The sequence below is a fragment of the Anomaloglossus baeobatrachus genome, chromosome 12 (genome assembly GCF_048569485.1).
Source record: "Anomaloglossus baeobatrachus isolate aAnoBae1 chromosome 12, aAnoBae1.hap1, whole genome shotgun sequence".
In the NCBI taxonomy this organism is placed as follows: Eukaryota; Metazoa; Chordata; class Amphibia; order Anura; family Aromobatidae; genus Anomaloglossus; species Anomaloglossus baeobatrachus.
Genome location: NC_134364.1, coordinates 23,105,363 through 23,132,579, shown reverse-complemented (window position 1 = coordinate 23,132,579; position 27,217 = coordinate 23,105,363).

Sequence of the window (27,217 nt, the reverse complement as noted above, 5' to 3'; positions counted from 1 at the left end):
CTGCCAATTTCAGTGGGATCCACTTAATTATTTTTCATTTTTTATGTTTTTGGACATCCGACTGGTCCCAATGCCTGTAATTGGGTTAAGAAACATAATTATGTTTGGATGTGTATGACTTAAGGTACCGTCACACATAACGAGATCGCTAGCGAGATCGCAGCTGAGTCACGGTTTCCGTGACGCAGTAGCGATCCCGTTAGCGATCTTGTTATGTGTGACACCTACCAGAGATCAGGCCCCTGCTGTGAGATCTCTAGTCGTTGCAGAATGATCCAGGCCATTTTCTTCAAAGGCGAAGTCCTGCTGGGCAGGACACATCGCTGTGTTTGATACTGTGTGACAGGGTCACAGTGACTGCTGAGATCGTTATACAGGTCGTTACTGCGACCTGTATTGTTCCTGCATCGCTGGTAAGATCTGACTGTGTGACATCTCACCTGCGACCTCCCAGCGACTTACCTGCGATCCCTATCAGGTCGCATCGTTTTCGGGATCGCTGGTAAGTCGTCGTGTGTGACTGGGCCTTTACCTCAGTACACACAAAAGCAATGTCTTCCTCTTAATCGACATATCATAAATAAGGGGGGGGTTCTTCAATCATCTAATTGTATGTATTCTTGTTGATATTTTTATTATTCATACATGGTTCAAGATAAAACTGTAACAGTGGGGAATAGCAATTCAAACCTTGTTGCTATCTTATCTTTGGCTTTGAACTCAACTGGTACTTTGAATAGAGCCAATATACACATTAAGATCCAAAGAAGTAGGGATGCTGGTGTCACTTTTGTGCCTCTAATTACAGTGCTGGCCAAAAGTACTGGCACCCCTGCAATTCTGTCAGAGAATACTCAGTTTCTTCCTGAAAATGATTGCAATCACAAATTCTTTGGTATTATTATCTTCATTTAATTTGTCTTCAAAGAAAAAAAAAATTGTCATAAAGCCAAATTGGATATAATTCCACACCAAACATAAAAAAGGGGGTGGACAAAAGTATTGGCACTGTTTGAAAAATCATGTAACGCTTCTCTAATTTGTGTAATTAACAGCACCTGTAACTTACCTGTGGCACCTAACAGGTGTTGGCAATAAGTAAATCACACTTGCAGCCAGTTGACATGGATTAAAGTTGACTCAACCTCTGTCCTGTGTCCTTGTGTGTACCACATTGAGCATGGAGAAAAGAAAGAAGACCAAAGAACTGTCTTAGGACTTGAGAATCCAAATTGTGAGGAAGCATGAGCAATCTCAAGGCTACAAGTCCATCTCCAAAGACCTGAAAGTTCCTGTGTCTACGGTGCGCAGGGTCATCAAGAAGTTTAAAGCCCATGGCACTGTGGCTAACCTCCCTAGATGTGGAAGGAAAAGAAAAATTGACGAGAGATTTCAACGCAAGATTGTGCGGATGGTGGATAAAAAACCTCGACTAACATCCAAACAAGTTCAAGCTGCCCTGCAGTCCGAAGGTACAACAGTGTCAACCCATACTATCCGTCGGCGTCTGAATGAAAAGGGTCTGTATGGTAGGATTCCCAGGAAGACCCCACTTCTTACCCCCAGACATAAAAAAGCCAGGCTGGAGATTTCCAAAACTTACCTGAGAAAGCCTAAAACGTTTTGGAAGCATGTTCTCTGGTCAGATGAGACCAAAGTAGAGCTTTTTGGGAAAAGCCATCAACATAGAGTTTACAGGAAAAAAAAAGAGGAATTCAAAGAAAACAAAACGGTCCCTACAGTCAAACATGGCGGAGGTTCCCTGATGTTTTGGGGTTGCTTTGCTGCCTCTGGCACTGGACTGCTTGACCGTGTGCATGGCATTATGAAGTCTGAAGACTACCAACAAATTTTGCAGCATACTGTAGGGCCCAGTGTGAGAAAGCTGGGTCTCCCTCAGAGGTCATGGGTCTTCCAGCAGGACAATGACCCAAAATACACTTCAAAAGGCACTAGAAAATGGTTTGAGAGAAAGCACTGGAGACTACTAAAGTGGCCAGCAATGAGTCCAGACCTGAACCCCATAGAACACCTGTGGCGAGATCTCAAAATCGCAGTTTGGAAAAGGCCCCCTTCAAATCTCAGGGACCTGGAGCAGTTTGCCAAAGAAGAATGGTCTAAAATTCCAGCAGAGCATTGTAAGAAACTCATTAATGGTTACCGGAAGCTGTTGTTCGCAGTTATTTTGGCTAAAGGTTGTGCAACCAAGTATTAGGCTAAGGCGGGCTTTGCACACTGCGACATTGCAGGTGCGATGTCGGTGGGGTCAAATTGAAAGTGACGCACATCCGGCATCGCATGCGACATCGCAGTGTGTAAAGCCTGGATGATACGATTAACGAGCGCAAAAGTGTCGTAATCGTATCATCGGTACAGCGTCGGCGTAATTCATAATTACGCCGACGCGACAGTCCGATGTTGTTCCTCGCTCCTGCGGCAGCACACATCGCTGTGTGTGAAGCCGCAGGAGCGAGGAACATCTCCTACCGGCGTCACTGCGGCTTCCGTAGGATATGCGGAAGGAAGGAGATGGGCAGGATGTTTACATCCTGCTCATCTCCGCCCCTCCGCTCCGATTGGCCGCCTGCCGTGTGACGTCGCAGTGACGCCGCACGACCCGCCCCCTTAACAAGGAGGCGGGTCGCCGGCCACAGGGACGTCGCACGGCAGGTGAGTGTGTGTGAAGCTGGCGTAGCGATAATTTTCGCTACGCCAGCTATCACCACATATCGCTGCTGCGACGGGGGCGGGCACTATCGCACTCGGCATCGCAGCATCGGCCTGCGATGTCGCAGTGTGCAAAGCCCACCTAAGGGTACCAATACTTTTGTCTGGCCCATTTTTGGAGTTTTGTGTGAAATGATCAATGATTTGATTTTTGTTTCATTCTCTTTTGTGTCTTTTCATTGCAAGCAAAATAAATGAAGATAATAATACCAAAGAATTTGTGATTATAATAATAATAATTTTTATTTCTATAGCGCCAACATATTCCGCAGCACTTTACAATTCAGCAGGATCATATACAAACAAGTAACAGTTATAGAAAATACAATATTTAAAGGGAAAAAAGACAACCCTGCTCGTGAGAGCTTACAATCTACAATGAGATGGGGGTGGGGGGGGGGGGACAAGATACAAGTGCTTATTTACAATGACAATCCAGCTATCTCAAGAAAATGGGGGATAGATAATGGCTTCCTGGATCAGTTGGCCAGAGCCTTGAGATGCATTTGGGTGCCATGGAGTTTGACGTGGGGTAAGTTTCTGAGAAGTTGGAGGGATTAGGTGAAATTAGTTTGCTAGGGATTGTGATAGGCCACCCTAAAAAGATAAGTTTTTAGGGTGCGTCTGAAGCTGAGTAAGTTGTGATTCGTCCTAACTTCTTGGGGTAGAGCGTTACAGAGGTTTGGTGCAGTCTTGGATTCGGGAGTGGGAGGATCGAATTAGTGTGGATGTTAGTCGAAAGTCATTTGCAGAGCGTAGAGAACGGGTGGGATGATAGACAGAGAGGAGGGTGGAGATGTAGGGGGGTACCGCACTGTGGAGAGCTTTGTGGGTGAGAACAAGCTATTTGAATTGGATCCTGTGATATACGGGCACCCAGTGCAATGACTGGCACAGAGCAGAGGCATCCGAGTAGCGGTTAGCCAGATAGGTAACCCTGGCTGCTGCATTAAGGATGGACTGTAGAGGAGAGAGTCTAGTTAGGGGGAGACCAATTAATAGAGAGTTACAGTAGTCAAGGCGAGAGTGGATCAGGGCCACGGTGAGTGTTTCCATTGTGAGAAAGGGGCGGATTCTAGAGATGTTCTTGAGGTGCAAGCGGCAGGAGCGGGCAAGATATTGTATGTGGAAGGTGAAGGAGAGATCAGTGTCAAGTATAACACCCAGACAGCGGGCTTGCGCCTAGGACTTATCGTTGTGCCACACACAGAGAGGGAGATGTCAAGTTTAGGAAGGTTGGAAGATGGAGGGAAAAGAAGAAGTTCAGTTTTGGAAAGGTTAAGTTTCAGATAGAGAGCAGACATGACATTGCAAACTGCAGTCAGGCAATCACTGGTGTTCTGTAGTACAGTGGGGGTGAGCTCAGGGGATGAGGTGTATAGCTGTGTGTCATCAGCATAAAGATGGTACTGAAAGCCAAATCTGCTGATGGTCATTCCAAGTGGGGCAGTGTAGAGGGAGAAATGAAGAGAGCCAAGGACTGAGCCTTGAGGGACCCTAACAGTGAGAGGAAGAGGAGAAGATGTGGAGCCAGCAAATGATATACTGAATGAGCGGCCAGAAAGATAGGAAGAGAACCAGGAAAGCAGTGTCCTTTAGGCCCATAGAATGGAGCATAGAGAGAAGGAGATGGTGGTCAACAGTGTCGAAGGCAGCAGAGAGGTCAAGAAGGATAAGCAGAGAGTGGTCACCATTACGTTTTGCTGTCAATAGGTCATTGGTCACTTTGACAAGAGCAGTTTCTGTTGAGTGTAAAGGGCGGAAGCCAGACTGTAAAGGATCTAGAAGAGAGTGAGTGGAAAGGTAGCGGGTGAGACAAGAGTAGACCAGGCGCTCTAAGAGTTTGGAGATGAAGGGGAGATTGGAGACTGGTCTGTAGTTGCTTGTGCAGGACGGATCAAGAGAAGGTTTTTTTAATAATGGAGTAATGACAGAGTGTTTGAGGGAACAGGGGAAGATACCAGAAGAGAGAGAGAGATTGAAGATTTTAGTTAGGTGAGTAGTGACAACCGGAGAGAGGGACTGGAGTAGGTGTGAGGGAAAGGGATCAGTAGGGCAAGTGGTAGGACGAGAAGAAGAGAGGAGCCTGTAGACTTCCTCCTCTGTGACTGAGTCAAATGTGGAAAGTGAGCTGGATGGGATATGGGGAGGGATGGGATTCACAAAGCTTGGTGGCTGGGAGCTGATCTCTCGGCAGATGTTTTTTTATTTTCTCTGTGATTGCAATCATGTTCAGGAAGAAACTGAGTATTCTCTGACAGAATTGCAGGGGTGCCAATACTTTTGGCCAGCACTGTATTTGTTGCATAGTTGTAGTGCTTGTCTGCATCTGGAGCCACAATTATTGTTTCTCTCTTGGGACATAGCCCTTGGTGAACCCCCATTTATCAAGGCAAAAGGGATAAGGCACAGGGTTTGCGTCCACATCATTCAGTGGCTCTCTCGGGCTCAGCTGTCTTCATGCAGTGTGAGGCGTGAATCCAGTTGGACTCCCTTCTAGCTTTACAGACGTTTCGGTTGTCAGCAGCCCTTGGATCAAATCAAGGGCTCTTCTGATGTGTCTTTTGACCACTACCCAGTCTCTAGGCTGTAGGCAGTGGCTTCTTTCTACAGAATCTGGATTTGGAAGAGAAGAGTAAACTTGAGAGTATATGTTAGACAAGCATTTTGTGAGCGCACAACATAAGAAGACAGCCTATGATGTTGCATCTGGAGCTGCTGTGGAAAATATAACTTTAGCCTAGGGGCTGTCCCAAATAACACGTCATATGGGTTAAGACCTATCTTTCTGCTGGAAGTATACCTGTTTGAGAATAGTGCAAGGGGCAAGCTTTCTGTCCATGGTCTGCCTGTCTTAACCATTGCTTTTTAGATTTTTAGTTTCAGGGACCCATTTAGTCTCTCTACTCTTCCGCTACTTTGTGAATGGTACAGAGTATGGAAGGTCTGTTCCACTCCCAGGGTCAACATTATTTCTTGGGCACCCTGTGTCTGCAGACAACTTCTGAGGTTAGTTTATTTGCTGTAGCCTTGGGGTACGCTTCCGGACATCCAGGGAAGAGGTCGACACAAAGTACATACTCGTAGATTTGCACCTAGGGAAGCTGAATGTAGTCTATCTTGAGGCACTGGTACAGGGGCATTAGTGTGTGTACCACGGCCTCTTGGTGGTGTGTCCCACATTAAGCACACAACTTAGGCAAGCTTGAACGTATTTGGCTGCATTGACACTGAACCCAGGAGCATAACAATAGTGGTGGACGAGATCTATCAGTCTTAGATTGGTAGGTATTTCCATGGGTGGCTTGAGCCATCATGGGATACAGAACACGTGGAAGACAAAGTTTGTTCTCCACTTTCCTTTTGATGACTGCATAGCTCCCTTCTTTAACCAGCAACCAAAATGTTTTGGTTGTACTTAAGAAAGAATGGCAGCAATATCATATGGGACATAAACAGTAAGGGAGGAAGTCAGAACACTCTCAGAAAACTTATTCAGAAGGAGGTGTATATCTTTTATAGCTCACAGACAAGAGGGAACACCTTTTGCTACAGGATCTAGACGGGTGCAATAGTAGGCCACTAGTTGTTGTTGGCCGCCATGGGTTTGGATGAGTACACCGGAAGCATGGCCTGAGTGTTCATGACAATACAAGCTGAAAGTTTTTGAGTAGTCTGGGAAGCCTAAGGCCAAGGTGGAGGCAATAGTCAGTTTGAGTGTATAGAAGTTTTCTAGGGCTTCATCAGATGTCAGCTGGGTGGATAGACAATCATACACATATGAGTCCCAAGGCAATTTGAAACAATGGGCGGCAATATGAGATAAGGTCAAGAATCGTTAGAGATATGTGGTAATAGGGTTAGGCATGATAGGCGTATTGAGGACAGTAGCCTCATTAACAGCTCACAAGTCGTGGACCATGTGGTAATGGGTAGGCTGACCTTTCTCAACCATTTTCTTGACTGTGAACAGTGGAGTATTGTATGGTGATGTTATTTCGGCAATAACTGCTTTTTCTAAGAACTCCTTTACTGTCTTGGATTTTGCATCTGACTGTGTAATGCTTAATGGGTACTGTGGCTTCCTTGGTAAATGGGCTCCAGGCTTTAGATCAACTCTAAGTGGGGGCACAGAAAGGCAGCTTACAGCTGTTGGACCATTGGACCAAAGGTGTTCCGGTATAGCAGAAAGAAACTGGGTGATCTCCTCTTTGGGTTGAACAGTGACAACCGTGTACCAATGTTTTATAGTTGCAGGTAGCCAATAGGCAAATCTCCTTAGTGTTTAACCCCTTAACAACCGCAGGCAGTAATCTTACGTCCTAGCGGTCATAGTGAAACTGCAAGCAGCTTGCAGTGATCGGCGCACATATCAGCTGATTTTTACAGCTGACATGTATGTCTGCCAGGCACGAGCGGAATCGTTATCCGCCCGTGCCATTTAACCCCTTAAATGGCGCTGTCAACAAGTGACACAGCGCCATTATAATCGCATCGGCGGTAAACATTTACTCACCGGCCGATACCGGAAGTCACGTGATGTGATCACATCACTTCCGGTAGTTGTCATGGTAGCACAGAGTCATGTGATGACTCCTGTAGCTCACATGACTCACACAGCCGAAAGCTGGGTAAGACAGGAAATGAGCATATTTGGTGTTCAGAGCTGTGTAGCTGTGATCAGCAGATATGGCAGAGCGATCAGACAGCTGATCTATATAGCCCCCTAGGGGACCTAGTAAAATAAAAAAAAGTTTAAAAAAAGTTTTAAAAAATGTAAAAAAAATTAAAAAAAAAACCTAAAATTTCAAATCACTCCCCTTTCTCCCCATTGAAATTTAAAGGGTTAAAAAAATAAAAAATATACACACATTTGGTATCGCTGTATTCAGAAATGCCCGATCTATCAAAATATAAAATCAGTCAATCTGATCGGTAAACGTCGTAGCAGCAAAAAAAATTCCAAACGCCAAAATTATGTTTTTTGGTCAACATAAATTTTACGCTAAATGCAATAACAGTTGATCAAAATGTAGCATTTGCGCAAAAATGGTACCATTAAAAACGTCATCCTAAGACGCTAAAAATAAGCTAGCACTAAGCCCCAGATCCCGAAAAATGAGAACACTACGGGTCACGGAATATGGCGTAAAACGTACGCCACTTTTTCCGGACAAACTTCTGCTTTTTTTTAACCCCTTAGATAAAAGTAAACCTATTCATGTTTGGTGTCTACGAACTCGCACCGACCTGAGGCATCAGATCGCACATCAGTTTTACCATATAGTGAACACAGTGAATAAAATATCTCAAAAACAATAGTGCTATCAAACATTTTTTTGCAATTTTTCTGCATTTGGAATTTTTTTGCCGTTTTCCAGTACACTATATGGTAAAACTTGTGGTTTCATTTAAAATTACAGCTCGTTCCGCAAAAAATGAGCCCTCACATGACCATATTGACTGAAAAATAAAAAAGTTACATCTCTCAGAAAAAAAATGGCTAAAAAAAAAAACGGAAAGTGCAAAATTCGGCCAGTCATGAAGGGGTTAAACTACTGGAGAGGCTCTCTCAGGGCCTTCCTCCTGATACTGTATGTTGGCAAGTATCTTCTGTAGCAGGTCTCCCAAGTTTCCCAACCGGTGGTACCCAAACACAGCAAAATCTACTCCTTTTCTGGGTATATTTCTTAACTTCCTTTTCTTTCATCACCTAAACAGCAGCCTTCCCTCGACCAGTCTTTTCTTTAGTGTACAAATTACCCATCTTCTGTCTTTTTCAACAGGGACACACAAGTAGAGGGATAAAACAAGCGGTAACTCTTCCTTTTGCAATGGTCTCACTTTCTGTCTCTCCTTGCCTGTCTATATTATCCGACGAATGTCTTCAGCTTTTACGTCAAGGGGTTGGGACCCTATATGTTTTCTTTGTACTATAGGAGACTGCTACCGGTAATCATCAATATCAATACAATCCATTAATACTACAATCAAACCCCACGGACCAATGACCAGTAAAATGCCAAATTCACACTTCCTACACAACATACAACCTCAACAAAGAAATTTAACACAGTACACAAAGTCTCTTTAGAGTTCTTTGTCTAACAATAATGACTTCACCTTCTGGGTTCAGAAAGATTTATCTGAGACACACCCAACACAGACCAAAACCAGGACAGAGAGACATATTTTGTTTTTTGTAAAAATAAAGCTTCTTATCTTGCTGCAGCTATCCCAGTTTGTCTGTCTGATCGGGAAAGGCAAAGCGGTTGGATCAGCAGTCCTCTGGATTAGTGTGTTCCTGTTCAAGGTGCCAAGTTTTGTCGTTGTCATTCAGCATAGCGAGGTATGAGACTAAAGCGTACTTTACACGCAACGACATCGCTAACGAGATGTCGTTGGGGTCACGGAATTCGTGACGCACATCCGGCCTCGTTAGCAACGTCGTTGCGAATGAAACGTACGAACGACCGGTAACTATCAAAATTACTCACCTAATCATTGATCATTGACACGTCGTTCTAATCCCAAATATCGTTGCAGGACGCAGGTTGTTCGTCGTTCCTGAGGCAGCACACATTGCTACGTGTGACACCGGAGGAACGAGAAACAACACCTTACCTGCGTTCTCCGGCAACGAGCTGGGCGTCACTTTCTTTCGGCTGCTCTCCGCCCCCCTTCTATTGGGCGGCTGCTGTGTGACGTTGCTGTGACGCCGCAAGAACCGCCCCCTTAGAAAAGAGGTTGTTCGCTGGCCACAGCGATGTCACTAGGCAGGTAAGTATGTGTGACGGGTATTAGCGATATTGTGCGTCACGGGCAGCGATTTGCCGGTGACGCACAACCGACGGGGGCGGGTGCTTTTACCAGCGACATTGCTAGCGATGTCGCTGCGTGTAAAGCAGCCTTTAGTGTCTGTTCCTGATTAAATCACAGAGACTGTGTACTACGTAGAAAACTACGGTGGAACAGTCATGTACCAAGGCAGCCCTCTCATTATCTTCAAAAAATTGCTTTTATTCCATCATCATCACTCAGTTATATAAAGGCATTTCTTGGAGTTGCATTGTAGCATCTTCTTAATTGGCTCAGCTTTTCTCTTACATAGTGCTGGCATTAACATATATATAGCCTATTGGCTAAATGTTAGTATCCTTTTCACCCAGCTTTAAGAGTCTGGGTGTGACATACACGTCTTAAGCGGGCTTTACACGCTACGATATATCTTACGATATTTCGTCGGTGTCACAGAGTTTGTGACGCACATCCGGCATCGTATGACATATCGTAACATGTGACAGCTACGAGCGAGTGTGAACGAGCAAAAATGCTCACCTTATCGGTGCTTGTTGACACGTCGCTCATTTTCTAAATATCGAACGTTTTTCTGCGCGCCGGTTGTTCATTGTTTCCGAGGCAGCACACATCGCTCCGTGTGACACCCCGGGAACGATGAACTGCAGCTTACCTGGGGCCGCCGGCTATGCGGAAGGAAGGAGGTGGGCAGGATGTTTTACGTGTCCCACTCATCTCCACCCCTCCGAGTCTATTGGCCGGCGACTGTGTGATGTCGCTGTGACGCCGACCGTCCCTCCCCCTTCAGGAATAGGATGTTTGCCGCTCACATCGAGGTCGTTTGGGAGGAAAGTGCGTGTGACGGGGGTCAGTGACTTTGTGCGACACGGGCAACAAGTTGCCCGTGCCGCACAAACGATGGGGGCGGGGGCAGCCTTTAGTTTCACATTCCTGAGCTTTTCTCAGTTTAGATTTAAACAAAGAGATGTGCCTCTTATTTAAAGTAAACAATTATCTTCATGCAATGCATTTCAGGTGGATATTATCCTATATAATGTGAATGTAACTTTGTTTAACATGCCTGATGAAGAGGATTTTATGTACTTGAAACGTGTTGCATGAAGATACAAATAAAGAAAATTCCTTTGGCTTTGACAGCGCTAGTATTATCGCATTTTTTAAAATTTACTTTTAGGCTATGTGCGCACTAGAAAAGTGATTTTTCTCGAGAAAATTTCTTGAGAAACTCCTGGGAGTTGAAGATTACCGCACCTGCGGTAAAAAAAACGCACCAAAACCGCGGGAAAAATGCATGCGTTTTTGCCGCGTTTTTTTCGCAGGTTGGTCCCTGCAGTTTTTTATGCTGTAATTGCAATAAATAATATAGATAATAGATAGATAATCAACAGATAGATAGACAGACAGATAATGGATAGAAGGATAGATAGATAGGTAATAGATGAGAATGACCTATATAATGTCCCACCCTCCTGCATATTATAAGCTGGCATCCTTTAGTGACTTTCATGTGGCACTAAAGGGTGATTAGCTTTATATTTAGTCAAAAAATAAATAAATAATTAAAAGAAAAATGACGTGAGGTCCCCCATATCTTTTGTAGCCAGCTAGGGTAAAGCAGACGGCAGACCACAGTTGGCAGCTTCACCTTGGCTGGTAATCCAAAACAGAGTGCACCCCACGCTGTTATTTAACATTAAATAAATAATTTAAAACAAAACGTGGGGTCCCCCCCAAATTGGATCACCAGCCAAGGTAAAGCAGACAGCTGTGGTCTGGTATTCTCAGACTAGGGAGGTCCACCGTTATTGGACACTCCCCACCCTAAAAATAGCAGGCCACAGCCGCCCCAGAAGTGGCGCATCCATTAGACGTGCCAATCCTGGCGCTTTGCCCCAACTCATCCCATTGCCCTGGTGCGGTGGCAAACGGCGAAATATATGGGGTTGATGCCAGATGTGTAATGTCACCTGACATCAAGCCCTGGGGTTAGTGATGTCAAGCGTCTATCAGATACGTGACATCACGAACCTAGTCAGTAAGAAATAAAAAATAGACAACAAAAAAAGTTTTATTTGAAAAAAACAGTCCCTCTTTCACCAATTTATTGAAAAGAACAATCAATTCCAGGTCCGGCTTAATCCAATAAGGGGGTCCCACAATGATCCATACCATAGTCACTGTCCCAGTCAATGAAGAACAAAATGTTCCCCATTGGCTGGGAGAGCAATGCAGTGACCTGAGCTAACATCAATAGGTCAGCCCAGGTCACTGCAGGGGATGACGAGCACTGACTTCAGGAGGTTAGATGAGATCATTACCTGCTGTGATGGTCTCCTGCACTGCTGCCTTCACCGCTGTCACTGACTTCTATGCCCGCTGCGTTCTCAGCAGTATCGCGAGAGCCCGTGACATCAGCGCTAGTCACAGTCTCAGGCCACCTGCGAGACGGGCATAGAAGGCATTGACAGCGCTGATGTCAGGAGACCAGGAGATCGTCACAGAAGGGAATGATCTCATCTAACCTGACAGCACTCGTCATCCCCGCGGCTGCCAGCACTGCAGCGTGAGAAGCTGCTGATACTGCGGGCAGACACTAACACTACATTGCAGGCAGCTGCGGGGCTGGAGTGGGACACAGACTACACGGGCGCCTGACGGAGGTCACACGGAAGTGCTTCTGTGCGGCGTCCAGGGAGTGTGATGTGTGTATACTCTGCTTCGCTTCCTCTTCCTGTCACAATGACATCACTTCCCTGCAAATCGCCGGCAGTGATGAACATTACCGCAGGTAAACCGCGGCTATACCGAGGGTATACCGCACATCATTTGCTACCTGCGGTATATTATATATTTCGCGATTACATTATAGTGAATGGAGTGAAATACCGCAGGTACCTGCGGAAAAGAAGTGACATGCACAGTTTCTCAAGAAATTTTCTCAAGAAATTCTGCAGAAAGAATTTTCTTGAGAAAAAAAACGCAGTGTGCGCACAGCTATTTTTTTTCCAATAGGTTTTGCTGGGACATGTCTGCAGAAAGGTTACAAACATTTCTCAAGAAATTTCTGCAGCAAAACCGCGGGTAAAAACGCAGTGTGGCTCCCTAGGGGAACCAGCCGTGGCTCCAGTCCATGTGAACATCAAAGTTGTGCCTGATAACTATTACAGGTGAGCCGTTCCGTAAAGGGATCACAACACCTAAGGCTATGTTCACACTAGAAAAATGATTTTTCTTAAGAAATTTCTTAAGAAATTTCTTAAGAGTGCACCTGTGTTAAAAAACGCACCAAAAACGCACTTGCGTTTTTGCCGCGTTTTCGGTGCGTTTTTGGTGCGTTTTCGGTGCGTTTTTGGTGCGTTTTCGGTGCGTTTTTACCGCTGGTTGCTCCCTGCGTTATTGTGCCAATTATATATGGCAAAAAACGCAGTTAGCTGCAGAAAAGAAGTGACATGCTCATTCTTTTTCTTAAGAAAATCTACTGAAAGAATTTTCTTAAGAAAAAAACGCAGCGTGCGCACAGCTAATTTTTTTTGCCATAGGTTTTGCTGGGGAATGTCTGCAGAAAGGTTACAAGAATTTCTCAAGAAATTTCTGCAGCAAAAACGGACCAAAAACGGACCAAAAACGCAGGTGAAAAACGCAGTGTGTGAACATAGCCTAAAAGTGTACTGATTCACCCATTGGAGCATCTCTGCCACTATTTCTTTATCTTAAAATAAACAATGGAATACATTATATAGGAAGAAGAAATAAACACAGACACACACTCAAAATGGAGTTGAGATAATCATTATACCTAGATCCTGCTCTCACAAGCACATTTTAATGGGAGCTGTAGAGATAGCAGAGTGCTGTGCTGGGCTTGGATGGCAAGACACGGATGTGAAATCCGGTCTCAGGATGATAATTGACCAAATGATTTGTTAAAATGATTGTTTACGGTAAGTGCCCTGTGTAACCATCTGCAGCTACTGAACAACAAATTATTCAGTTTTTTGCTTGTTTATTGTCAGTTGCTTTTTTTATGCAGACATAAACATTAGCATTTGATGGCGACGCATCCCATTGTGTTGACTGACATATACCATGAGAGCAGTAAGGAAGATTAGTCACAATCATTGCAGCAGATAAAATCAATGATAATGTGCAACCTTCAAAGAAACCAGTTATGTAAGAAAATGCTATTAACCTGCAGATATGGGATTATTCTGTAGGTTAATAGTGTTCTGAGGTCACACTGTAGACCCGCTGCTGGTAGGAAATGTTATTCCTCCTGGCAGCCTCTGACTTTTAGCCATAAGAGCGCGGTGGGCGTAGTTTCAGTCACCGCTCTTGCATAGTGAGTGGCGGCTGTAACTGCACCCTGGCACTGACTGACAGCTGGGTGTGTATTGATGAGCTCATTGTCAGTGGTGACTCAAACTACGCTGAATGCGCCCTTGTGACTGAAAGCCTGAGGCCGCCCGGAGGAATAAAGTTCATTTCTTCCCTGCATTGGGGCTTTCAGTGCAGCGGTTGCACAGCATAAGAACACTATTAACCTGCAGTTAAACACTATATCTGCAGCCTTCTAGTGTTATTTTTTACCTGTCAGGTTCCTTTTAATTCTTGTTACAGGAAATTTATCTATCACTGCAAAAGGGACCCTCACTGCTGTATTTTATCACAATGAGCAAGCAGAGCGAGCCTTTTATCTACAGTATATGAATAACCGGAATCAAAACACTGAGCATCATATATCAGGGTGCACTAAATAAAATTGCCGTCGGAAGGGCAAAGGGGTTAACTTAAAGAGACCATTAGTCTTTTAAATGCTTAGCATCTACTTTAAACTGCCTGGTCACTCCTCTCGACACCTGAAAGCGCTCACCATGAGAGATGGCTAATGTGCTAATTACCCAGAACCCAAACATCCCCACTGTAAACAGGCGAGAGATGTATTTATAATAAATCAGTTTTATGACCTTGTGATGGGAGGATAGCGCTGGAGTTTATGTTTGAAAGACCTCACAATGCTTTGTGGCAGCTGTATTCTTTTGTTCTCATCCAGAGCTGTGGAGGAGGAGGAGGACGACAGCAGAGTATTGCTTATCAAGTCTATAGTGTATATGGAGGCTTATTAAACTCATGCGTTAATCCAATGTTTTAACATGATTGCATTTTGCAGCCTGGAGATAATTGTAAACTGGGGAGAATAAAAGAAATAAAAAGAACCTAAATGTAATACTCCCTATTATTTTTTTATCCATCGAGCGCAGTACTGTGACATGTACAAATGTTAATGCCATGATAGTGTATAATACCATGGATTCCAGCTATTTAGTGACAGTTTGCATACTACAAGTTTGTTGGTCTATCCATCCAATCATCTGTCCATCAAACAAGAGAGTGCTCCAGTAAATTACCACCATCAGGCCTCCTTAAAGGGAATCTGTCACCAGGTTTTTGCCATCTAATCTGAGTGCAGCATAATATACTATTGATAAATCACTGTTTAATCAGCAGTAGATTATCATTAGAGCACTACTTGGCGTGCTGGCAGGTAGTCCAGCATATTCATGAGCTCTATATAACTGCTAGATCTGCAGCAGATAAAATAGTGATTTTTTTCAAAATCACAACAAACAGCTCAGTAAGTGACACATCACTGGAATCAGGGACTCCATCTCTACATTATGCTGCTCCCAGATGGGGGAGCAAAAACCTGTTGACCGACTCCCTTTAATTCACACATAAGCTGGCCGTACATGAGAGAGCTATTGGCTGATCGTTGGTTTGGCATACAGTCATCTCCCTCGACTCCCCCATACACGTGAGCACTCGGCTCGGCCAAACATTCATGTGTTTTCAATGGAGAGCGAGGATAAAGCTGCTGCCGGGACATTATCGAAAACAAAAATGATCGACCTGAATGTTCTTTTTTTTAATTTTTTGCTTGTAAACATTTTTTTTTATTATTTTCTTTGCAAACATTTTTTGTTGGTATTTTTAACTACGGTATATTTGCAACAGTTGTGTTTCTGGTATTTTTCATAACCCATAAAAAAGTCTATTGGAAAAATGCCAGAATATTGCTGTGCCAGAGAATTCTATGCTTTAATAGGAGAAGCCACTCAGCACCTCCATCCCCCCAAATTTGATAACCCTAAACACCCCTTAAATAAAAAAACGCATTGTTTGTAGTGCTTGCTATTATTATTATTATTTATTTTGACGCTATTAATTCCATGGCGCTTTACAATTGAAAAAGGTATACATAAAAACTAGTACAACAATCATTAACAGTACAAACCAGACTAGTACAGGAGGAGAGAGGACCCTGCCCATAAGGGCTCACAGTCTACAGGTATTTCAGTTTCTTTATAAATGTGCACATAACATCTTGCTGCACAAAAAAAAATCTACAAAAATGAAGTGATTGACAAGGTGTTTTTTCTCACAGTCAAAGACAAAAGTTATTGAAGGGATATGAGAAATACAAATTAAGGAAGGACCTATACTTCTCCCTTTCTAATTATTGTCGATTTCACTTCTGGCTCAACAAAAAACCTCTTCACAAAAAAAAGCACCTATGGCCGCATTTTTCATGGTTATGTTTTTTGTGTTTGGGGTTTTTTAATACCTGCAGCCAGGTGGTACATTTAAGTATTTAGTGAAGTGTAGTGAGCACAACATTAAATGCATTTTGGTCTGTGGTATTTTGATGTTTATTTTATTTTTACTGTTTTTCCTCTAGACTTTCTTCTCACAATTAGAAGACCCCAATATCTATAACTAGCTTTGTCTCTATCAAATAATTTCTAAATATTACTGGGGTAAAACGTATAACATAATCCTATTAAAAAAGAGGGAATGAGACTAAAGGCCGCTTTACACGCAGCGACATCGCTAGCGATCGCACCCGTCACAGGCAAATCTCTGCCCTTGGCGAACAATATCGCTAGTACACGTCACACGTACATACCTTACTAACGACGTCGCTGTGGCCGTCGAACAAACTCTTTTTTAAGGGGGAGGTTCGTGCGGCATCACAGCGACGTCACACAGCGGCCCGCCAATAGAAGCGGAGGGGCGGAGAGCAGCCGCATTAATGTCACTCCCACCTCGTTGCCGGAGGAAGCAGGAACGCTGTTGTTCGTCGTTCCCGGGGTGTCACACGTAGCGATGTGTGCTGCCTCAGGAACGACGAACAACCTGCGTCCAAAAATGAGCATATTTGGAAAGTAACGACGTGTCAACAATCAACGATTTTTGCCGTTTTTTGGATTGTTAGCAGTTGCTCGTAGGTGTCACACGCAACAACGTCGCTAATGATGCTGGATGTGCGTCACGAATTCCGTGATCCCAGCGATATCTCGTTAGCGATGTCGTTGCGTGTAAAGCGGCCTTAAGTCTGGAGAAGGATATCTTGCACCTTATTACAAATCAATATATATTTATAACTAGAAGGTGGCCCGATTCTACGCATCGGGTATTCTAGAATTTACGTATTGTGTAGTTCATGTATGATTTTTGTTATATATATATATATATATATATATATATATATATATATATAGATGTTGTTGTGTGTAGTTACCAAGTGTTTGTGTAGGGCGCTGTACATGTTCTGGGTGTTGTCTGGGTGTGATGGGGGGTGAGAGCGGTGTTGTTTGTGTGTTGCGTTGTTTGTGGAGCGCTGTGTGTCTGTAGCGTTGTGTGTGTGTTGCGCAGTTTGTGTGTGTGTGGTGTGTTTTGGGGGGAGGTATGTTTTGTGCAATGTGCGTGTTGTGCGGTATGTGCGTATATTTGTGTGTGCAGCGTTGTCTGTGTGTGTGTCTGTGTAGGGCAGTTGTTTGTGGTTCCCAGTGTGTGAGTGTGGTGTGGTGTGTTGTGCAGTGCGCGCGTGTGTGTGTGTGTGTTGGGGGGAGGTGTGCACTTCCCATCGTGCTCCATCCCCCATGCAGCGCACTCCCCATCGTGCTCCATCCCGTATGCTGCGCACCCCCCATCGTGCTCCATATCCCATCCTGCGCACTCCCAAACGTGCTCCATCCGCCATGCTGCGCACTCCCAAACGTGCTCCATCCGCCATGCTGCGCACTCCCCATCGTGCTCCATCCCCCATGCTGCGCACTCCCAAACGTGCTCCATCCGCCATGCTGCGCACTCCCCATCGTGCTCCATCTCCCATGCTGCGCACTCCCAAACGTGCTCCATCCGCCATGCTGCGCACTCCCAAACGTGGTCCATCCGCCATGCTGCGCACTCCCAAACGTGCTCCATCCGCCATACTCCGCACTCCCCATCGTGCTGCATCCTCCATGCTGCGCACTCCCAAACGTGCTCCATCCGCCATACTCCGCACTCCCCATCGTGCTGCATCCCCCATGCTGCGCACTCCCAAACGTGCTCCATCCGCCATGCTGCGCATTTCCAAACGTGCTCCATCCGCCATGCTGCGCACTCCCAAACGTGCTCCATCCGCCATGCTGCGCACTCCCAAACGTGCTCCATCCGCCATGCTGCGCACTCCCAAACGTGCTCCATCCGCCATGCTGCGCACTCCCAAACGTGCTCCATCCGCCATGCTGCGCACTCCCAAAGGTGCTCCATCCGCCATGCTGCGCCAGCATCAGCCTCTCTACCTGCAGCATCAGCCTCTCTCCTCTCAGCATCAGCCTCTCTGTCCCCAGCATCAGCCTCTCTGTCTCCAGCATCAGCCTCTCTGTCCCCAGCATCAGCCTCTCTGTCGCCAGCATCAGCCTCTCTGTCGCCAGCATCAGCCTCTCTGTCCCCAGCATCAGCCTCTCTGTCCCCAGCATCAGCCTCTCTGTCCCTAGCATCAGCCTCTGTCCCCAGCATCAGCCTCTCTGTCCCCAGCATCAGCCTCTCTGTCCCCAGCATCAGCCTCTCTGTCCCCAGCATCAGCCTCTGTCCCCAGCATCAGCCTCTGTCCCCAGCATCAGCCTCTCTGTCCCCAGCATCAGCCTCTCTGTCCCCAGCATCAGCCTCTCTGTCTCCAGCATCAGCCTCTCTGTCCCCAGCATCAGCCTCTCTGTCCCCAGCATCAGCTTCTCTGTCCCCAGCATCAGCCTCTCTGTCTCCAGCATCAGCCTCTCTGTCCCCAGCATCAGCCTCCCGCAGCATCAGCCTCTCTGTCCCCAGCATCAGCTTCTCTGTCCCCAGCATCAGCCTCTCTGTCCTCAGCATCAGCTTCTCTGTCCCCAGCATCAGCCTCTCCGTGTCCAGCATCAGCCTCTCTGTCCTCAGCATCAGCTTCTCTGTCCCCAGCATCAGCCTCTCTGTCCCCAGCATCAGCCTCTCTGTCCCCAGCATCAGCCTCTCCGTGTCCAGCATCAGCCTCCCCATCCCAGCCTTCCCCAGGATCAGCCTCTTTCCTCTCAGCCTCCTCCAGCACGCCGTGCTCCTCTGCCGACACTCACAGATCCGATCGCATACACTCACACACACCCACACACACCCACCCGATCGCATACACTCACACACACCCGATCGCATACACTCACACACAAAGACACACACACTGACGATATTGCACATACGCGCTGATACTCACAACATCTGGGGATATCACATGCTTCTGGCCATGTGATCCCCCGGCAGGTCCTGGAAGCTCACAACAGCACAGTATCGCCGCCGAGAAGCAAGCGATATCCCAGGATGTTGTGAGTATGTGGATGCGATGTGATGTGTGAGGTGTGTGTGAGTGTGATCTGATTTGTGTGTGTATGTGTGTGTGTGTGTGCTGTTATGTGTGTGTATGTTCCGCAGCTGCAGGACCTTGATGTGTGGATGCGATGTGATGTGTGTGTGAGGTGTGTGTGAGAGTAAGTGTGAGCCGGTGTACACTGGTAACTATGATACACATCGGGTAACTAAGGGACCTTAGTTACCCGATGTGTATAATGGTTACCAGCGTTCACGGCATCCGTCAAGATCCCAGCATCGCAAGGTTATGTCTGGCGCTGCCGGGATCCTGACGGAGCCGGTGTAGAAGCAAGCGATATCCCAGCATGTTGTGATGTGTGAGAGTGAGTGTGAGAGTGAGTGTGATCTGATGTGTGTGTGTACTCACCTGGGAATCGGAGCTCCGTGTCAGTTGGGCCAGAGCGAGCGTGCATTGCGTGAGGGGGGCGGGGCCTGCAGAGAGCCGGGGCGAGAGGCCAATCCGTGTGGGGGGGCGGGGCCATGGCGAGCCCAGCGGCCAATCAGCTTTGTGTCACCGTAAGGACACAATTTCGGAGCATGACATACAGACAGACAGATAGACAGACAGATAGACAGACAGACAGACAGACAGACAGAATAAGGCAATTATATATATAGATTAGCTGTTTTGCTGTTAATTATACATCAAATTTCCAACCTAGAACATTTTTGTGTTCTTTATATCCACCATGACAACTTGGGAAACGGAACCCACTTACCAGAAATTGTACGCATCATTAAATGTGCGGCCATGCAAACAAATTGTCCAAGTTGGATTGATTCTACAAATAATGGCTTTGGGCTCAATTACCAGATAGGATCAGATCACCTCCAATCACCAGATACGCTTTCAGCTGTAGAAATTACATTTCCATGGTTTCAGTCCCATTCATCTACTTGGCGGTCAGTTGATAAGTACAGCTTTGGGCTGAGGAGTAATCTCATGCTTTTTATGATCGCTAAATATTGACTTTTAACCAGTGATTTTCTGGTTCCCGGAGGTGGAATAAAAAAGTGTCTATGAAAGAGGGGTCTATTCCATAGGTGTTGGGGCAGGTGGATTCTGCCTAAAAATATCACATATTAAATAATACTGTCCACAAAACTGTCCTCAATTTTTCATATTACAACAACCCAATTTTTTATTTTTTTTTCTAAAATTGACAAAACCATGTTATTTTATTTTTTTTTAATGTCTTCAGCTCAACTGATCTATAGAAATTGACGGCTAGCTCATGTCTGTTTCCAAGAATAAATTTATAAATAGTATATGTGAAAAAAACTTTTAGGAAGAAAGGTAAAATCATTCTAACGTTCTAAAAATTAGGAATGTAAAAACTGCACATTTAATTCTATACAAAAAGTGACTTTATGTCAAACAAAGAAAATAGGAAATGGTCAAATAGACAGAGCAGTAGAATATAACACTGCCTTTTTCTGTATATCATACAACTATTTCAAATAGCACAACTCATAGTTGCACAAATATGTTGTGACTTTTGCTGTTTTTAGGCTATGACCGCACTTTGCGTCGTGCTACTTGCAGTTCAGAACGCACGTTTTGGCATTAATTGATTTAGCCAAAGTTGCCCTTTTAAGAAATTTAGCCCTAAAAACGCATGCGTATTTACTGCGTTTTAGATGCGTTTTCAGCGCTTTTTACATGCTTTTCCCCTTGCGTTTTGACAGATGCGTTTTGAACATCAAGACACTGCTAAATAAAGATTAAATAGTCAAACAGAATGAAAAAAGAGAAAAAAAGCAAAACATATATAATTTTTGATTTAATAAAGAAAATAGTAATATTTCATGAAATTATAGCGGCTTTATAATATTTATTGCTAAAATAGCAATAAAATCATAATTTTCAGTAATTTAATTGTCGGACTATGTGTATGTAAAGGAATATATTATTCCATTATTTTAATGTCTGAAAAGCATGCGTTTTTGAAGTCAAAAACACAGTGTTTCTGCACCTAAAAAGCATGTAAGATGCTGGAATTTTGAGGTTTGTTGCTTTTTGATACTTCTCTTTGACTTCAATGGTAGCAAAACGCTGCAGAAATGGCAAAAACAATTGACATGCTGCTTCTTTGAACGCTTGGTTTTTTCCACAAATTATACAAATTAAACGCAACGTTTTGAAACGCAAATTGCGATCAGGAAATCGTCATTTTCCATAGACTATCATGGAAAATCAAAACGCCTGCCTTTTGGCATGAAAACGCTGCAGCTCAAAACGCTGTTGAAACGCAGGTAAAACCGCAAAGTGCGGTCATACCCTTACACCAGTTCTGGTCAACTTAGTATAGTGGGTGATGTTTGGCTGGCAAATTCATCATAATTTACTTCTCAAGCGTGTTCTAAATTGCCATTTACATCAACTGTAGACCATGAGTGGCGCACACCTCTTTATGAGTTTTCCGCATTTTACTAGACCGCATTTAACATCAAGATTTGTGTGCAAAATATCAGTCTTAAAGAATTGGGTCCTTTGCGTTTTATGTAGTAGCTACCAGACCATGGGACTTAAAGGAATGTCAAACATTATTTACAATTCCAGCTCAGTAATGAAAATGAGTCCAAGGATGATTTCAGTACAACAAAACTGTATATCTGAAGCTGGCTGTGCGGCCACATTAAATTTTCGATTAAAGTAAAGGTGCTGCTATGTAATCATGAAACGGAAGGATGTGGATTTTTTGGAAGCTGGAAGTTTTGCTAGCGAGGCTTTGTTTCATATAGAAAGTGAGTCAAACCCCAGAAAATCGTGCCTGCATTTTTATCCTCAACTTTAATAAATGCTTGACATAAATCAAGCCATTTTGTATTACCTAATGTTGCAGTCATTGAATTAATCATCATCATATAGAAGTCAGCGCTGGAAATGTGAATGCCGTTTTATTAGACACAGTCTGCGCCATATGCACATAAAGCACATGTGATGTGTCATCTGATATTATAAAGCAATAACTTCATAAACATAAAATACACAATTCACAACATATGTGCTCCACAAGCTGAAAATGCCCTTCTAAATGGTAAAAAAAAAAAGAATCTTTACGAGTTGCATGTTTGACATTTCATTATATCCCTATTTCACATCGCTACATTTTAACATTGGCTACAAGAGCCTGGAAAATGTCCTAAGTAGTTCTCTGTAAGGCTATGTGTGCACGTTGCCTTTTTTTGTGACCACAAAGATGCAGCGTTTTTGGCCGCTAAAAACCGTGCAAAAATGCACCCGTGGTAAAAAAAGCATGCGTTTTTGCGCGTTTTACCGCATTTTTGTTGCTGCATTTTTTTCTACTGTATTGCATGGGTGAAAAACGCTGGCAAAAACACAGAAAGAATTGACATCTTCATGGTCACCACAAAAAAGCACCTGAAATAAAACTGCACTGTGCGGACAGCAAAAATGAAAACTCAGAGACCTTGCTCAGGAAGCAAAGTCATGCAGTTTTAAGACCAAAAACACACCCGAAAAATGCACCGTGCACACATAGCCTAACCGTTGGATTGCTGAATGGAGGTTTGCATATATAATTCATGGAAGATGTTTTTTCTCTGTTTATTAGATAAATAAATGTTTGCAAAAATTCACTGTGTGATAAAGTAATCTGTCTGTTGAAGAAGTTCTAATGTTTTGTAGATCACAGACAATACTGTCATATGAAAAAGTTTGAGCACCCCTATCAATGTTAACCTTTTTTCTTTATAACAATTTGGGTTTTTGCAGCAGCTATTTCAGTTTCATATATCTAATAACTGATGGACTGAGTAATATTTCTGGATTGAAATGAGGTTTATTGTACTAACAGAAAATGTGCAATCCGCTTTTAAACAAAATTTGACCGGTGCAAAAGTATGGGTACCCTTATCAATTTCTTGATTTGAACACTCCTAACTACTTTTTACTGACTTACTAAAGCACTAAATTGGTTTTGTAACCTCATTGAGCTTTGAACTTTATAGGCAGGTGTATCCAATCATGAGAAAAGGTATTTAAGGTGGCCACTTGCAAGTTGTTCTCCTATTTGAATCTCCTATGAAGAGTGGCATCATGGGCTCCTCAAAACAACTCTCAAATGATCTGAAAACAAAGATTATTCAACATAGTTTTTCAGGGGAAGGATACAAAAAGTTGTCTCAGAGATTTAAACTGTCAGTTTCCACTGTGAGGAACATAGTAAGGAAATGAAAGAACACAGGTACAGTTCTTGTTAAGCCCAGAAGTGGCAGGCCAAGAAAAATATCAGAAAGGCAGAGAAGAAGAATGGTGAGAATAGTCAAGGACAATCCACAGACCACCTCCAAAGACCTGCAGCATCATCTTGCTGCAGATGGTGTCACTGTGCATCGGTCAACAATACAGCGCACGTTGCACAAGGAGAAGCTGTATGGGAGAGTGATGCGAAAGAAGCCGTTTCTGCAAGCATGCCACAAACAGAGTCGCCTGAGGTATGCAAAAGCACATTTGGACAAGCCAGTTACATTTTGGAAGAAGGTCCTGTGGACTGATGAAACAAAGATTGAGTTGTTTGGTCATACGAAAAGGCGTTATGCATGGAGGCAAAAAAACACGACATTCCGAGAAAAGCACTTGCTACCCACAGTAAAATTTGGTTCCATCATGCTTTGGGGCTGTGTGGCCAATGCCGGCACCGGGAATCTTGTTAAAGTTGAGGGTCGCAAGGATTCAACTCAGTATCAGCAGATTCTTGAGAATAATGTGCAAGAATCAATGACGAAGTTGAAGTTACGCAGGGGATGGATATTTCAGCAAGACAATGATCCAAAACACCGCTCCAAATCTACTCAGGCATTCATGCAGAGGAACAATTACAATGTTCTGGAATGGCCATCCCAGTCCCCAGACCTGAATATCATTGAAAATCTGTGAGATGATTTGAAGCGGCTGTCCATGCTCGGCAACCATCAAACTTAACTGAGCTGGAATTGTTTTGTAAACAGGAATGGTCAAATATACCTGGATCCAAGAACTCATTAAAAGCTACAGGAAGCGACTAGAGGCTGTTATTTTTGCAAAAGGAGGATCTACAAAATATTAATGTCACTTTTATGTTGAGGTGCCCATACTTTTGCACCGGTCAAATTTTGATTAAATGCGGATTGCACATTTTCTCTTAGTACAATAAACCTCATTTCAATCCAGAAATATTACTCAGTACATCAGTTATTAGATATATGAAACTGAAATAGCTGTTGCAAAAACCCAAATTGTTATAAAGAAAAAAGTTTAACATTAATAGGGGTGCCCAAACTTTTTCATATGACTGTATAACAAGTGATGTATTAAAGGGATCTCTCAGCAGGACATTTAGCCCTTTCTAAGACAAATTCAGCAATACTTATTCATGGCCAATCCGTTCCTCTGTTATTAGGAAATCAGCATTTGAATTTACAGTGAAACCTTGCTTAATGAGAACAATCCGTTCTGGGACTGTGGTTATTAACCAAGTTACTCGTTCAGCAAAGCAAGATTTTTCATAGGAAATCATTGCAATGCAGACAATTCGCTCCACAACTTGTTAAATGTCTCATCCTGGTCCCCTATTGTATCACTCCACACATGCACAAACACACACAAACACGTACAAACACACACAAAACTCAGACAAAAACACACACGCACACACACATATTATGCTCACCTTACCTTCCTTTCTATCACCGGTCTCCTGGGACTTGCTGTTCTCTGGTACAGGGCCGGGCTGTGTATCGGGTAACCATGATGACGAGGGAGGAACTTCCGCACCCAGAGTGCTGACGTCAAAGGCAGAGCCGCTTGCCTATGATTGGTCAGCGCGCTGCTCTTGAGTAGCGTCTGACAGCGGAAGTTCCTGCCTCATTACTGATGGTTACTGATACACAGCCTGGAGCGGCGAACTACAGGACCCAGGAGGCCGGCGATGGAACGAAAGGTACACATATTATGCTCACCTTAACTTCCGTTCCATCGCCGGCCTCCTGGATCTTATAGTTCGCTGTGAGGATTCCTCCCTCGTCGCGATGCACCGGCGAACTACAAGAACCTGAGTCCGGCAATGGAACGGAAGGTAAGGTGAGCATAATACTGTATGTGCGTGCGTGCGTGCTTGTGTGTGCGTGTGTGTGTTTGTGTGTGTTTGTGTTGACTGCAAGAGCGGGTCAGTGCGCGGTGGATGTACGGAACCGGAACTGTGTGCGTTGAGGATTTTGCTCGTACAGCAAAGCTTTCTCGTAAAATGAGTTACAAATTTACAGAAAGCTTTGCTTGTTAAGCGAAATTCTCGTTAAGTGGGTTACTCGTTAAGCGAGGTTCCACTGTATATGCAAATAAGGCTTAAGAGCTATGGTAGGTCTGAAGCCTCTGTCACTCCAACTCTATTTCCCATCAGAAGCCTCTCCCTGCTTAATTTATGCCTTCTTTGCCTGAGGACACACAACATAAGTGCCATGAAACAGGAGAAGCCGTCGCTGGACGAGGAATAGAGTTGGAGTGACAGAGGCTTAAGAACTGTTACAGCTCTTCAGCCTCATTTGTATATCAATTCAAACTCTGATTTCTCTGTAAATGAGAACCAGCCTAACAATGTAAAGATTTTGCTGGACTCGTCTTTGAAAGAGCTACATGCGCCTATAAATAGTTTTGAGGGTGAAGTGAGATATTCCATTATCCTTTAGATAGTCACATGTCTCCTTTGGACCCCAAGCGAGTTTACTTTAGTCATATTTCCGCAAGTATGGAAGGAAGGTAACCGTTCATTTCATTAGCTACATAGGTTTAGGGACCTTACTTCCTCAGTTCCATCGCGAGATGTGGCATCGACTACACATGTCACAATAACCCCACTCTTTACATCTCTGGCAAAAATTAAGAGACCACTGCAAAATTGTCAGTTTTCCTGATATTTCTCTTTATAGGTATATTTTTGAGTAAAATGTAAATTATTCTTTTATTCTATAAACTACTGACAACATCTTCGATTTTCCAAGCAATAAATTTTGTATTTATTTCCGGAAAATGAGAAATGGTTAAAAGAACAAAAAATTGCATTGCTTTCAGACCTCAAATAATGCAAAGAAAACAGGTTCATATTCATTTAGAAACAACAATACTAATGTTTTAACTCAGGAAGAGTTCGTTCAGAAATCAATATTTTGTGGAATAACCATGATTTTTAATCACAGCTTTGATGCGTCTCGGCTGCTTTCCACCAGGCTGTCACACTGCTTTTGGGTGACCTTGTGCCACTCCTGGTGCAAAAATGTAAGCAGTTCTTTGTTTGATGGCTTGTGACTATCCATCTTCCTCTTGATTACATTCCAGAGGTTTTCAATGTGGGTCAGGTCTGGAGATTGGGCTGGCCATGACAGGGTTTTGATGTGGTGGTCCTTCATCCACACATTAATTGACTTAGCTGTGTGCCATGGCGCATTGTGCTGCTGGAAAAAACAGTCCTCAGAGTTGGGGAACATTGCCTGAGCAGAAGGAAGCAACTGTTTTTCCAGGATAACCTTCTATGCGGCTTGATTCATACATCATGCGCAAAGTTTAATCTGTCTCTGACTTGATTGGAGATCTCCTTGCTTTGGTCTTAATTGTTTGCAGTCTCTGTGGCCTTTCAGAAAAGGTGCGTACATACTGACAGACCACGGGACACTTAGATGGCAGACAGGCGGACCTCATTTCACTAAGCATGTGACTTACGAAGGTAATTGCTTGCATCAGAAATTTTTAGGGACTTCATAGCAAAAGGGTTAAATATATATGCAAATAGTATTTTTTTTTATTTTATCCCATAAATTCATTTTCTGCCTTTATTTTTCCAACTTATCTTCCCCAACGTAGACTATTAACGCTGATGCAGTGCACACAAATTGGATAGCAAAAATATTTAAATACAGGTTGTAATGTACCAAAATAGGTAAGAGGTTAATGGGGTGAATACTTTTG